This window comes from Magnolia sinica, chromosome 10, assembly GCF_029962835.1.
Source record: "Magnolia sinica isolate HGM2019 chromosome 10, MsV1, whole genome shotgun sequence".
Classification (NCBI taxonomy): domain Eukaryota; kingdom Viridiplantae; phylum Streptophyta; class Magnoliopsida; order Magnoliales; family Magnoliaceae; genus Magnolia; species Magnolia sinica.
Genome location: NC_080582.1, coordinates 56802803 through 56815929, shown reverse-complemented (window position 1 = coordinate 56815929; position 13127 = coordinate 56802803).

Sequence of the window (13127 nt, the reverse complement as noted above, 5' to 3'; positions counted from 1 at the left end):
GCTCTTGTGGTTAGAGAAGAGCTCGAACCTAATCCCATAGAGATAGTGTCTCCACACCTTTAGTGCGAAGATGACTGCTGCCAGTTCTAAATCATGTGTGGGGTAGTTCAGCTCATGGACCTTGAGCTGGTGAGATGTATAAGCCACTAGCCGCCCATACTACATCAGGACAGCACCCAAACCAATATGCGATGCATCAATAAATACAATGAATCCATCACTCTTAGAGGGAAGAGTGAGGACAGGAGTGGACGTGAGGCGGTCCTTCAGCTCCATAAATGCTCTCTCACAGGTGTCGCTCCAAATAAACTCTGCGCCCTTCCGAGTCAACCTAGCCAACAGGGCCGCAATACGGGAGAAGCCCTCAATGAAATGCTGGTATTAGCCCGTCAAACTAAGAAAACTGCAAATCTCAGACAAGTTCGTGGGCTGGCCCCACTGACGCATTGCATTAACTTTTGAGGGGTCCACTGCGACACCCTCCCTCGTTACCACGTGACCGAGGAACTTTACCTCATCCTGTCAAAACTCATACTTCTCCAGCTTCGCATATGGCTGGTGGGCACAGAGGGTCTGCAATACAATCTCCACAGTGTACATGCTCCTTACGGGTCCTGGAATATATTATAATGTCATCGATAAATACCACAACAAAATGATCGAGATAAGGACGGAAGACCTCATTCATCAACTGCATGAAGATCACGGGCGCATTGGTTAGTCCGAAGGACATTCTTGAAACTCAAAATGACCATAGCATGTCCTGAAAGCCGTCTTCGGGATGTCCTCCTCTCGAACCCGAATCTGATGATAACCGGAATGCAGGTCAATCTTCAAAAAGAACTGTGCACCTTGCAGCTGATCAAATAAATCATCTATCCTCGGGAGCGGGTACTTGTTCTTTATCATGACCTTGTTGAGTTCGTGGTAATCCACACAGAGCCTTAACGAGCCATTCTTCTTACTGATGAAGAGTACCAGCACTCTCCAAGGCGAACTGCTTGGACGAATAAATCCCAACTCACGCAACTCGTCCAACTGCTGTTGCAGATCTTGTAACTCCATCGGTGCCATATGATATGGGGCCTTTGAGATAGGCCCGGTATCGGGTACAAGATCAATCTGCAACTCAATATGCCGGCGTGGTGGCAACCCTGGAATCTCCTGGAACACATCGGAAAAATCGCAAACAACTAGCAACTGATCAACGCTCATTGCCATAGGCTCCTCCACTGCACACGACATCAAATAAGACAACGTCTCTCCTTGGGGCTCGGCAACGAACTGGAACTATGACAAACCTGGTATATAGAATGTGATTGTCTCGCGGAGCAGTCCAAGACAGCGTGGTACTTGGCAAGCCAATCTATACCTAAGATGATGTTGAAATCTGACATTAGCAGCACAAACAAGTCAGCAGGCAAGAAAATCTCTCCTACTAACACGGGACAAGATGAATAGAAGCGACCTAACACTGTAGTCTTCCCTAAGGGCATCGATACGGTTAACCCCTGACAAGTAGACTCTGTCGGCAATCCAATCAAATGGCAGAATCCCTCGGATATAAAAGAATTCGAAGCACCGGAATTAAACAAAACTCATGCGATGCATGCAGAAACGGGAATAATACCCTCAATGACTCCTCCAGATGACTGTGGGTCCTGGTGAGACCCATAGAACCTAGCCTGAGCTAGATGGGGAGGTGTCTGTGCCCTCTTAGGGTGCTATTGCTGCTGTTGTCATTGAGGCGGTCGAAACTGCTGCCTCTGCTGCTAAGGTCTCGGTGGCTGGTATTGATGCTGCTGATGAGGAGGCCTCGATGGTAGGAGTTGTTGTCGCTGCTGCTACGGAGGCTGTTGCTGAGAGGGCCTCGGTGGTGGGAGTTGTTGTCGCTGCTGCTACGGAGGTTGCTACTGAGGGGGCCTCGGTGGTGGGAGCTGTTGTCGCTGTTGCTACGGAGGCTGTTATGGTGCTCTCAACTATTGCTGTGGAGGCTACTACGGTACTCTCGGCTGCTGCTACTGCGGTTGGGGATACTCCCACCAATGGTGTCCTATCCCACTGCATCCACAACATGCACCAGGAAGCTGCCTCTAAGGTGGTCCGGGGTGCCGCTGGTGCTCTGGCGGATGGGTGGCCTGTGCGCCTCTACTGCTGATGATGCTGTTGCTGCTGGCAGCTACCAGAGGGGGCTTGCCTCTTCCGATCTCTCCTTTAATTTCGATCGCTCTGCGCGTCAGCCCACTCAGTCTCATAAATCTGAGCCCTCCGTACTACCACCTGAAAAGTCAGGAGCTCATGCCTAACAACACGGCCTTGAAGACTGTAACGTAAGCCATTTTCAAAACGATGGGCTTTTCACTCCTCGTCAACCAAATACGGCTCGAACCTCGATATCACCATGAAATGAGCCGCATACTGCGCCACAGACATGTCTCCTTACACCAAGGTCTCGAACTCTAACGCTCGCTGCCAACGAATGTGTTCGGGAAAGTACTACTAGTCAAATCGGTCAATGAAATCCTCCCGTGGCCAGATGAAGTCGGCTCCTATAACATGGGTGACGGAGGTCTACCAGTGCTCGGCCTCACCCTGGAGAAGAAATACGGCTAACTAGACCCATTGCTGGGTTGTACATGTCATCATATTAAAAATCTTCTCCACCTCAGAGCCCCATCTCTCGGCTGCTGTCGGGTCTGGCTTGCCCTGGAAATGTGGGGGATTGAGCTATCGAAACTCTCGAAGAAGGGTGCTCGCTCGTTCATGCTTTTCCTGGGTTGGTGAAACAGCGGGGTGCCTGCCCTGCCCCTGGAGGGCGGCCGTCACAGCCTGCAACTGGGAGGCACTCATGGGTACGGTCAGATCAGCACAGGCCTCGGGTAGAGGAGCGGCATTCTAAGGATGGGGAGCAGGGGTCTCTGGTGGTGGAGTGGGAGTCGTCGGTGGTAGAGCTTGAGTTGTAGGTGGTGGAGCGGGAGTCCTCGGGTTGCTCTCCTGAGCGGCATGTCTTATAGGAAAGAACAAAGGCGCCATCAACCTTGAGAACCCTTGAAGGCTCAGACATTAGGGAACTAAACCAGAAGGTTATGCACTTGGGACCTAATTGTCCTAAGCTCATAGCAGACATGTGATGTTATCATGAGTTATTCTCAAGTTATGCTCTAATACCAACTTATGTCATGCCCCAAACTCAGAAACTGGGCTCATAAAATTTTCAATCACCGAATCCGGTGTCGACAGCCTTTGTAGTACCTCATTCTTGGCTCCTGGCACCCATATACCAAGTTCTAATTCTGGGATCCTAAAAGGAGGATTTTTCAGCATAAATTTATTTCGTAACAAGCATAACCATAAGTATAACCCACAAACAATAACCAAGACACCATCACAAAATTCACTATGATAAAAAACTTTAAGGTACAATGCGCATAAAGGAAAATATAATGATAATAGTAAGGAAAACTCTTAAAGCTCAATTGCAAGCTCCTGCTCTTAAGCTACGGCTACGTCCTGGCGTCACCTGTACATATCAATCGTGCATAAGCTTATAGAAAACTTAGAGGGTGGTGAGAGTGTGTGCGCAATATAAGTGTGCTCAAAATGTAATATCAGAGTAATACAGAATATGCTGGCAAATCCATGAATACTATCAGCCGCACCAAGGCTATGCGATGCAAGGCATGAATGCTATCGACTATATTAAGGCCATGCGATGTAAGGCATGAATGATGTCAACCATACCAAGGCCATGCGATGTAAGATGCAACTCAAGGATACCAATTCTCATTCGAATCCACATCTCAATGCAGCTCATCATTAGAGCATCAAATATCAGTGCAGTTCTCATGATGGACAATCACCAGGGTTTAGTACACTCTATGCTAGCTTGCTGCCCCTATTCGAGAGCACAATTGGGTAAGTGGAAGAAACCTCACTATCCGCCTGCAAATATCGGGCTCGGCTCATCGATAACGGACCCATTCCTCAATCTGGTGAAACTTAACCTAGATATTGCCCCCTCACTTAGGTGGGTAAGGTCATACCCCTTTTCAACTGACCACGACATAGTGGGAGAGGCAGCCTACTAGTATACGACCTTCGGGCGCTCATGTATCCATTCGGTCTCGACATTGGAGTCATCCTCTGGTACCACCGGGTTTATGGATTTTTGCCCAGAGACATCTATGATGCCCCGATGCTAATAACAGTATTTTTGGTATCCAATCTGGCCGTCCACGATGTGCCTGTGGAGGCTATGACCCGGATATCCTTAGGGCGTACAGTAATCATAACCACACAATGCAAGATGTATGAGTCATGCAGTCCAATCATGCATCAATCCTGTGCATATCGTGCGCTCATGTGTGACAACTCTGCCTATCAGGGAGTCCCATAAACGACCCGCCCAATGGCATATGCAATGGTCAACCACAATAAGCATGCAGATGATGCGTATGGGCATGTATCATGATGCTATGCTAAGCATACTTGTATGATGATGATGTACTCTCCATATATCAAGGTGGGCCTAACAATCATGGGGGCCTAATAGTTTGGGTTAATCCACTAAGGAAAGATGAGAATGGGCCCAACAATAGGCCTAAGGAAGGGTCACAATGTGGATATTTAACCATCATTGCCCATTAATGTGGACATTTAACCAACATTACTTCAAAGGGGTGGCCCACATAGAGCCAAAGACATGGTAGGCCCATGGCCTCACGTAAGGGCCTCATACACAACATAATGGGCCTCACATAAAGGGTCTAATGTACACCACAATGGGCCTTACTCATGGGCCATATATGCACCACATTGGTCCTCACTCATGGGCCACATATTAATCATAATGGGCCTCACATACATCACTTTGGGCCATACACAAGGGCCTCACATACATCGCATTGGGCCTCACTCATAGGCCTCACATGCATCACATTAGGTCATACACAAGGGCCTCACATACATCGCATTGGGCCACATCGTATAGACCAATATACATCACATCGGGCCTCATTGTACGGACCTTATATACATCAAGTGGGCTGCATCACATGGGCATCAACAATGGGCCTCATATACATTAAGCGGGCTACATCACATGGGCCTCAACAATGGGCCTCATATACGTCAAGTGGGCATCATTACATGGGCCCAACAATGGGCCTCATATACACCAAGTTGGTCCACCGCCCTAGCCGAACTATCTACACCATTCATCTATTTATCGGGATTATCATAGTGCATATCCCAATAAATGAATCGTAACGGAAGATTATCTAGACCACACCATAAATAGTAGTGGAGATAAGGATTTCCATTGTTTAAAATTCCTAGGGCCCACCATAACATTCATTTTCCATCCAATCTATTCATAAGGTCACAAAGGCCTGAATTAAGAGGAAAAAAAATTTCATATTGATCTAGAACTTCAACTTCTGTGACCCTAGACGGTTTCATTGGTGGACAATCATCTTCCACTAATTTTTATAGTGTGGTCCACCTGATAGGCAGATCTGCCTCATTACTCGTTTCAGGCCTTAAGATGATCTCAAAAAGTGGATGGATGGTTTGGATCTAACATAAACCTCATGATCTGGCCCATATAGCGATGGACGGTGTGGACACAAAATACATACAACAATGTGGGGTTCACGGAACTTGCTGACGTCATGAGCAGCCGCTGCTACTCGTGGGTCCCCACCGTCCAGATGGACGGTTGGGATATAACACTACATCATGGTGGTGTTCCTCGTAGGTGGGGCCCTCACGTTGCTGGGCAACATTGATAAATACATAAATCACGGTGTCATTCCACCATCCAGCTTGCTGGACGGTGGAGATACAACACAGACATCATGATGTGGTCCACCATTAGATGGACGGCTTAGATAACACACATACCACGTGATCAATCCCACATAACTAGCTGATGTCAATCCTAATCCAATAGCCATCTGCTACTGGTGTGAGGCACTCCATCCAATCTGTTATCCATAGCAGGTGTGTCCCACGTGGGTCCCACCATAATATAATGTTATATTATTATATTATATTATTTACTTATCTTTTTTTTTTGAAATAAGATAGCGTCGAAGCCTTGGACGGGCGGCCTGGATGCAAATACTGGGTTTCCACAGCCAGATGATGGGTGACGTGGATAATATCATACATTAAGATGGGCCACTAGATGGGAAAGATAGATAGATAGATAGATAGATAGATAGATAGATAGATAGAGAGAGAGAGAGAGAGAGAGAGAGAGAGAGAGAGAGAGAGAGACGCGTGTGATGGGAGGGACCCCGGCACTATGGGCCCTCCCTTCCATGCATTACAAAACATACATCAAGTGGCTCCCATTACATGTGGACCTAACAATCAAAATCAATGGTGGAGATCCCTTTCCATCATAAAATGCAAGGTCTAGATGACCATTCACAATGGGAAAAATAAACATCATGATGGGGTCCATGGAGAATGGCCCCATCATGGGATGATCTTATGAATCATGGTGAGCCATCGACCACACTTAGGGTCCAAAGTAAGATCATACCATCAATCGGTAGGCCCCACTTGGCCTATCATCCAAAATACAATCTAATCCTACAAAAACACCCACGTATATCACTCATTCTTTAGCTCCTTGGACTCCTTGGCTCCTAAGCTAGCTCTTTAAGGGTAGATGATGGAGGTTGGATGGTTAGGATGAGAGATTGGGTGGTAGGGAGTGGGCCTTCTCTTGAGTTCTTCTCTCCTTAGAATTTTTTTCTCTCATGGAAGCTTGGGATGGAATGAGATAGAGAGAGAGGGTGATGGGATGAAAAGGATGGAAGGAATGGATGTTGTAAGAAAATGACATGGAGGATATGGGCTTGGTTGAATTTTGAATGAGAGAGGGATGTGTGGAGAGAGAGAGAGAGAGAGAGAGAGAGAGAGAGAGAGAGAGAGTTGACTTTGGGTAAGGCTTGTGTAAGAGAGGGATGGGTTGTGTACTTGAATTGTGATTGATTGATCGATGTAATGGGTTGTAAAGATTTTCTCAGAATTTGAAACACGTGGTGTTTTTCTCGAAATAAACGTGGGCCCACAACTCCTGCCATAGGTATCACATCGATGCGTAAGACGCGGCATTGGAACCGCGGCGGCGGTGCGGTCGATAGGGTACAAGTTTTGAGTCAAGTCGACATAGATATCTAGGATGCGACATAGGGTCGCGTGGAAATATTATCTATGCGTCGTGGAACGCCGAAATTCGACCGGCTGGACCATGAAAGCTTACGGAATGGTACGGTCTAGGATACGGGCCTTACATCACTCCTTGGTGTCTTATCCATATAGCGTTGCTTGCATTTGGTATGAGTTTTGCGGTAGAGGCCACTTCAAGAGTTGTGATGGCCTTACAAGCCAAGTTTACATATGTAAGCACAATTAAATAAGGAGGTGGTCCATAGACCTACAGTAGAGTCCAGTTAAAATGTGGATTTGGACCTTTTCTCATAAAAGATTTCTCGACTGAATAGCCAAAATGTAGGAGAGTTTGTTGTCACAACTGTTATTCAACTCATTAAACCTTTTGATGAATATCATCGACCCACTCAAAATCATACATGATCATATCACACTTGATCTCTTAGCGTAACCCTACCCAATAACGGTTAACTATTACGTGGCCTGTCTATAGAAGCTTATAATAGATAGAAAGTTTATTAAACTTCTTAATGTACTCAACCATCAATAGAGTTCCCTGTTTGAACTAAAGAATTGATGAAAAAGAGTTTCCATATAATCTAAAGGTAAATATTTTGTCATTAACTTCTCTATGATGTTTGCTCACTTGGTGATAGTAGGACGTCTCATGATAAAATTATTATCATCAATGCTTCGCCACCAGATTCTTGTTGGGCCCTTCAACTTGACCTTGACAAAGGCCACACCCTAAACATCGTACATGTCATACCATGCAAAATAATCTTCAGGTATTGTAATCCAATGATAAAAGCATTTGCATTAAGATGCCCTGTGGAGTCTAGAACTTCAATACGTACTTTCATGGTGATATCATCTTTCTTAGATATCTCTATAAAGGCGTTGGGGGCTCTCTGCAAAGAGCCGTTACATGAAGTTATAAATAGATTCCCGAGGACCTGTACCATTTTGATTCACCGAAGGTTCTAATAGGAACCATTGTTGTGAATTTTGGTCACCATAAGGATCTCCAATGGGATCAAGTTGATCCCATATTATTCTCCATGTAGTTAGTCTATAATGATTTCTAAGATGGCTACCATTACAAATAGCTTAGTGATGCAATTGTCTCATCGTTAATTGGTAAGCCTATATATATATATATATATATAAAATAACACTATGAGTAGACATTGTATTAAGGGGTGATGTCGGATGGTAATGGACATAATATATGACAATCTCCAATTTAGAACAAAAGCTTGGTGATGAGATAAGATTCTAAGCTTTAATGGATTATATATATATATAATGCCACTACGAGTAGACATTATATTAGGGATTTTGGACTTCAAATAGGTTATAATGGGGTTAGATTCAGAGTAAAATATTGCTGAAATGTGTTGGAATATAGTTGGTTTTAAAGTTGTAATAGGCTAGAATAGGGCTTATTTTAGGGTTTTAACAGGTTAAAATATGGTTGATTTTTAGATTTTTAATGGGCTGGAATATGGTTGATTTTGAAATTTTAATAGATTGAAATATGACTGTTTTGAGGGTCTTAATGAGTTAGAATGGGGTTGATTTTTTGGGATTTTAATGGGCTAGAATGGGGCTAATTTTTAAGGTTTTAATTGGTTGGAATGTGGCCAATTTTGGGGGTTAGATGGATACCAAAATTTTAACAAAGTTTTCCCTTATCAATTTCGTGAGTGCATTTGTTTGTCAATCATATATGTTAATGTGTCAGTGGGCTGATTGAGTCATTATAAGCTTAATATTGAAGACACATGAAGACTTGAAGCATCAAAGAGTAAAGAAATATGTAAATTGAGGTGCCTTGGTGACCCTAACTTTAGACGCCTTTAGGTCTAAAACAACCTTAGCATCTAGATGATATATTCCCTAATAGGTATACACATCTTTAATCATCCCATAGCCTTAGGAACCTTTATTTGATCATGGATAATTAGACTTTAGATGTGTAAATCTATTGATAAACAAACAATCCAAATTAGCAATCTTCAAGCGGATCTCGATCCTATTGACGGGCCGTCAATAGGACTTGATATGTTTAAAGACCCCATTTGATTCGATGGAAGATTGGGTCAAAAGCATCCAACAACCAAACTACTTATATTTGGAATTATTCGATCATATTAAAGGTTTGTTGATCATATTAAAGGGGAGTTCGATCGAATCGAATGCCAATTCGAACCTATTGATAGTGTCGTTGAACTAGCGATTTTATAGCCGTTGCAAATATTTTATCTATAAAATGGCATTCGATCATTGGGCAAATTGATGTGTTTTTAATGTAATTAAACCAAAGATATTCATGACACACTTCTTGTGATCAATCACTCTAATGAGTATTGCAAGATCCATTATGAAAGTGTTCATATTCTCTCCCATTTTCTAAAGATTATACACTAATTTTATAGAAAAATTTGGTTTACATTTTCTATAATACTCATCTAGGTGAATTCCTACTTGAAACTAGTTAACATCATTAATTGTAAGATATTCAACCCAACTCCCACTACCTTGGTACTTCATAAATGCATTGTCAAGGAATCATTTGAAGTTGAAGAATATCGACATCAAAGCTTGGGGGAGCACAAGAAAAGCATATTCAAGAAGTGAAGACACATCTCAAGTAAGACATATCAATGGAGATCAATCTGACAGATAAGGTTGTTATTTTAGAGTACACACACACTTTCCTTATGTAGGATTGAATATATAGTTTGTGACCCAAACTCACGTAGGTCCTTGTGTAGGACCATACCACCACCATGCATAGGTGTGTACATGTGTAAGTCTTTATGTAGGCCTTTGATGGGAGTGTATGTGTGTAAGTTCTTGTGTAGGCCTCCGACTGGGAGTGTATATGTGTAAGACTTTGTGTAGGCTTCCAACGGGAGTGTAAATATTGAAAACCTTTGAGATATTAAAATCTGGTACACTGAGGAGAGTGCGTCTGACAAGAGTGGAGTAGGTACTTAACAGAACCACTATACATCATTGTGTTTGTGATTGTCATGTGGTTACAATTCTGTTTATGCTTGTGGATGATTTACTTATATGAATGCATGAAATAAATTTTATGATAGACACTTAATTTGTTACCTACACAATTGATATTTGTCATGCCCCAGACTCGATAACCAGACTCACAAGGAACCCGATAACCGGTTTTGGCCGCAACAGCCTCCGTAGTACCCCATTCTTGGCTCCTGAAGTAGGTTCCGATCCTGGGATCCTACAAGGAGGGTTTTTATAATCATATTTCCATTCCAATACGAGCATACCCAAGATCACAACAAGTAAATCTCAGAAATAAAAAAAGAACACACAAAAAAATCCACTATAAATTTGAACTTTAGATACACGACTGAAGGAAATATATATGATAACAGAAGAAAGAGGGAAGGATCTGCAACGCTGGGGTCCTCGGTTCAACTCCTATCCAAGCTCCATTGCTGAGACGTCGACCTAGGATCTCTTGCATGCATCAATCGTGCATAAGCTTATAGAAAGCTTAGAGGGTGATAAAAGTGTGTGACAATGATGCACAGAAGAATAATAGGGGATGCAGAAGGGAAACATGATCAATGCCAATATCACTAGACTTACCAAGGCTAAACCATGAATGCAGGAAGCCATACCAAGGCTATGCAATGCAATAAGGTTTATACAGTCGATACTAATGCAATGCAAAGTAATGCCAATGCTCATAACTAGTCCACATACCAAATACAGTTCCATCATAAGGGATATCACCGGGGTCTAATGCACTACAGGATGACTGCCACTCTCAAGACCGCACAGTCAATGAGCATAAGAGACCACACTATCTACCTGTGGATAGCCAATCACCAGCAAGGCTGGACTGTAGCAGACCCACTCACGAGTTAGTCAGACTTAGCCTTCCAATGCCCACTCACTCGGGTGCATAAGGCCACATCCCATCTCAACCGACTTCACGATAGTGGGAGACGCGGCCTAACGGTGTAAGGCACTCGACGATCATGATTTCTACTCGGTCACGGCGTTGAGGCATCCTCTAGATACCTTGAAGGTTTAGGGGCTTTCACCCAGGGATATCTTATGCACCTCAATGCTCAAATTATATATTTTCGGTGTCCACATACAGCCATCCACGAATATACTAGTGGAGGCAAGGCCCTGATGAAGCAAGGGTGATAATGTCCATGAGATGCGATGACAGATGCATGAGTCATGCATACCAATCATGCACTAGCTCCAAGCACTTAATGTACACAAGAGGGGAACTCCATCCCTCTATAATATCAACCCAATGACCACACACAAATGCAATCCAATTACTCAATGATGCATATGGGTCATGAGGGTGTATCATTCGGTGATGATGACTTAGAACATACTCCTCCTTCCCAAGGAGGGAATCAAGTCTAGGTACTTAGACAATTAATCTAAGGAATAAACCTTTAGTGGCGGCCTAATACTTTGGGGTAGCCCACAAGGCTAAGAAGGGCCATATATAAGCCTAAAAGAATAAGCGGTCCTATTAAGGATCCAAGGTGGGCCTTCAACCACCTATAACAGCCCTATGGGCCTACCTTAGGGCCACCAAGGAGGACATCTAACCTCAACTGGGTCCCAAAAGGGCAGCCCGCTACTACTCAAATATGAAGCAAGGCCTAGGGCCTAAGGCAATCCATGACCTAGTGGGCTATACTCAAAGCCCAACTCATAGGCAATATGGTGGGCCCTCAAGAAAGGTTTGGGCCCAACCATAAAGGTCACAAATCCACACATTGTAGTGGGCCTAGTGGGCAGCCCGATAATCCAATCATATGGGTAATTTCTATGTTTTATCCAAGTGAGTTGGGTCTCACAACTTGACCCAAGTACAAGGTTATTTTGGTGGGCAACTAAGGGCCCAAATACTTGCACATTATAGCCCTCAAACCCATCACAATAAGTAGTGAGATACAGGCCCAAAGGTCAAGGGACCTAACTAGAAGATTCCAAGATAAATGGGCCTACAAAGTCCAACCAAAACTATGAACATATATACAAAATAAAATCCAATTGAGGTGGGCCTCTAAGTGTGCACAAATGAAGCCCAAATGCACCTTGGAAAATGGAAAGCTTATGTGCACAATTCATCCTTAAATCTGGTGGGCCATGCTGCCCCAAATCATGCCATTAGGGGCAGTCAATATGGGTTTATTGCTAAAATTTCTAGCACACCCATTTCTGGGCTTGCTGGAGTCCAGCAATAATAAATACAATTTAAGTTTATGTTCATTGGTGGCCCACATATATCCCTGTGGGTCCTACTAGATGGGAGTAATGAATCACACGCATAAATCAGGTGGACCATGCTGCTGGACTGAAGTCCAGCAACAGTCCAATGGGCCTGGGCAATTAGCCCAAAGACATAACCAAATGGGTCCCAAAAATGGAAGCCAGGGAGGGAGATGGTCATGTCCCACATGGACCACAAATGGATGGACGGTGGGGATAACAAATACATCAAGGTGGGCCCACCAAGAGGGTGGATGGCCCAGCCATGGCTAGATGTCCCAACATGGTGGGCTAGTCTAGCCCTGGTCACCAAATGCACAGGGGTCCGTTGGCCCCGAAACTTGGTAGTGGGTTACCTCTCTTTAAAATTTCATAATTTTTGGATTAGAAGAAGTATTTTGTTTAATTTAAAGAAAACTAACTGTCCAGAAAATCTGTTTTTGGAATACAGCAACATATATTAGGATTAAATTAAATGTATGAGCTATAAAACAAATGATTACCCCAACAAATAGGTGCCATGGCCCACCCTAGTGGTCCCCACAAATGTCTAGATCTAAACCCAAAATTTCTACACTTGCATGCAACAGTTAGGGTGGCAAATGGGACACCCAAACCATGGAGTAGGTGGGTATGGGCAT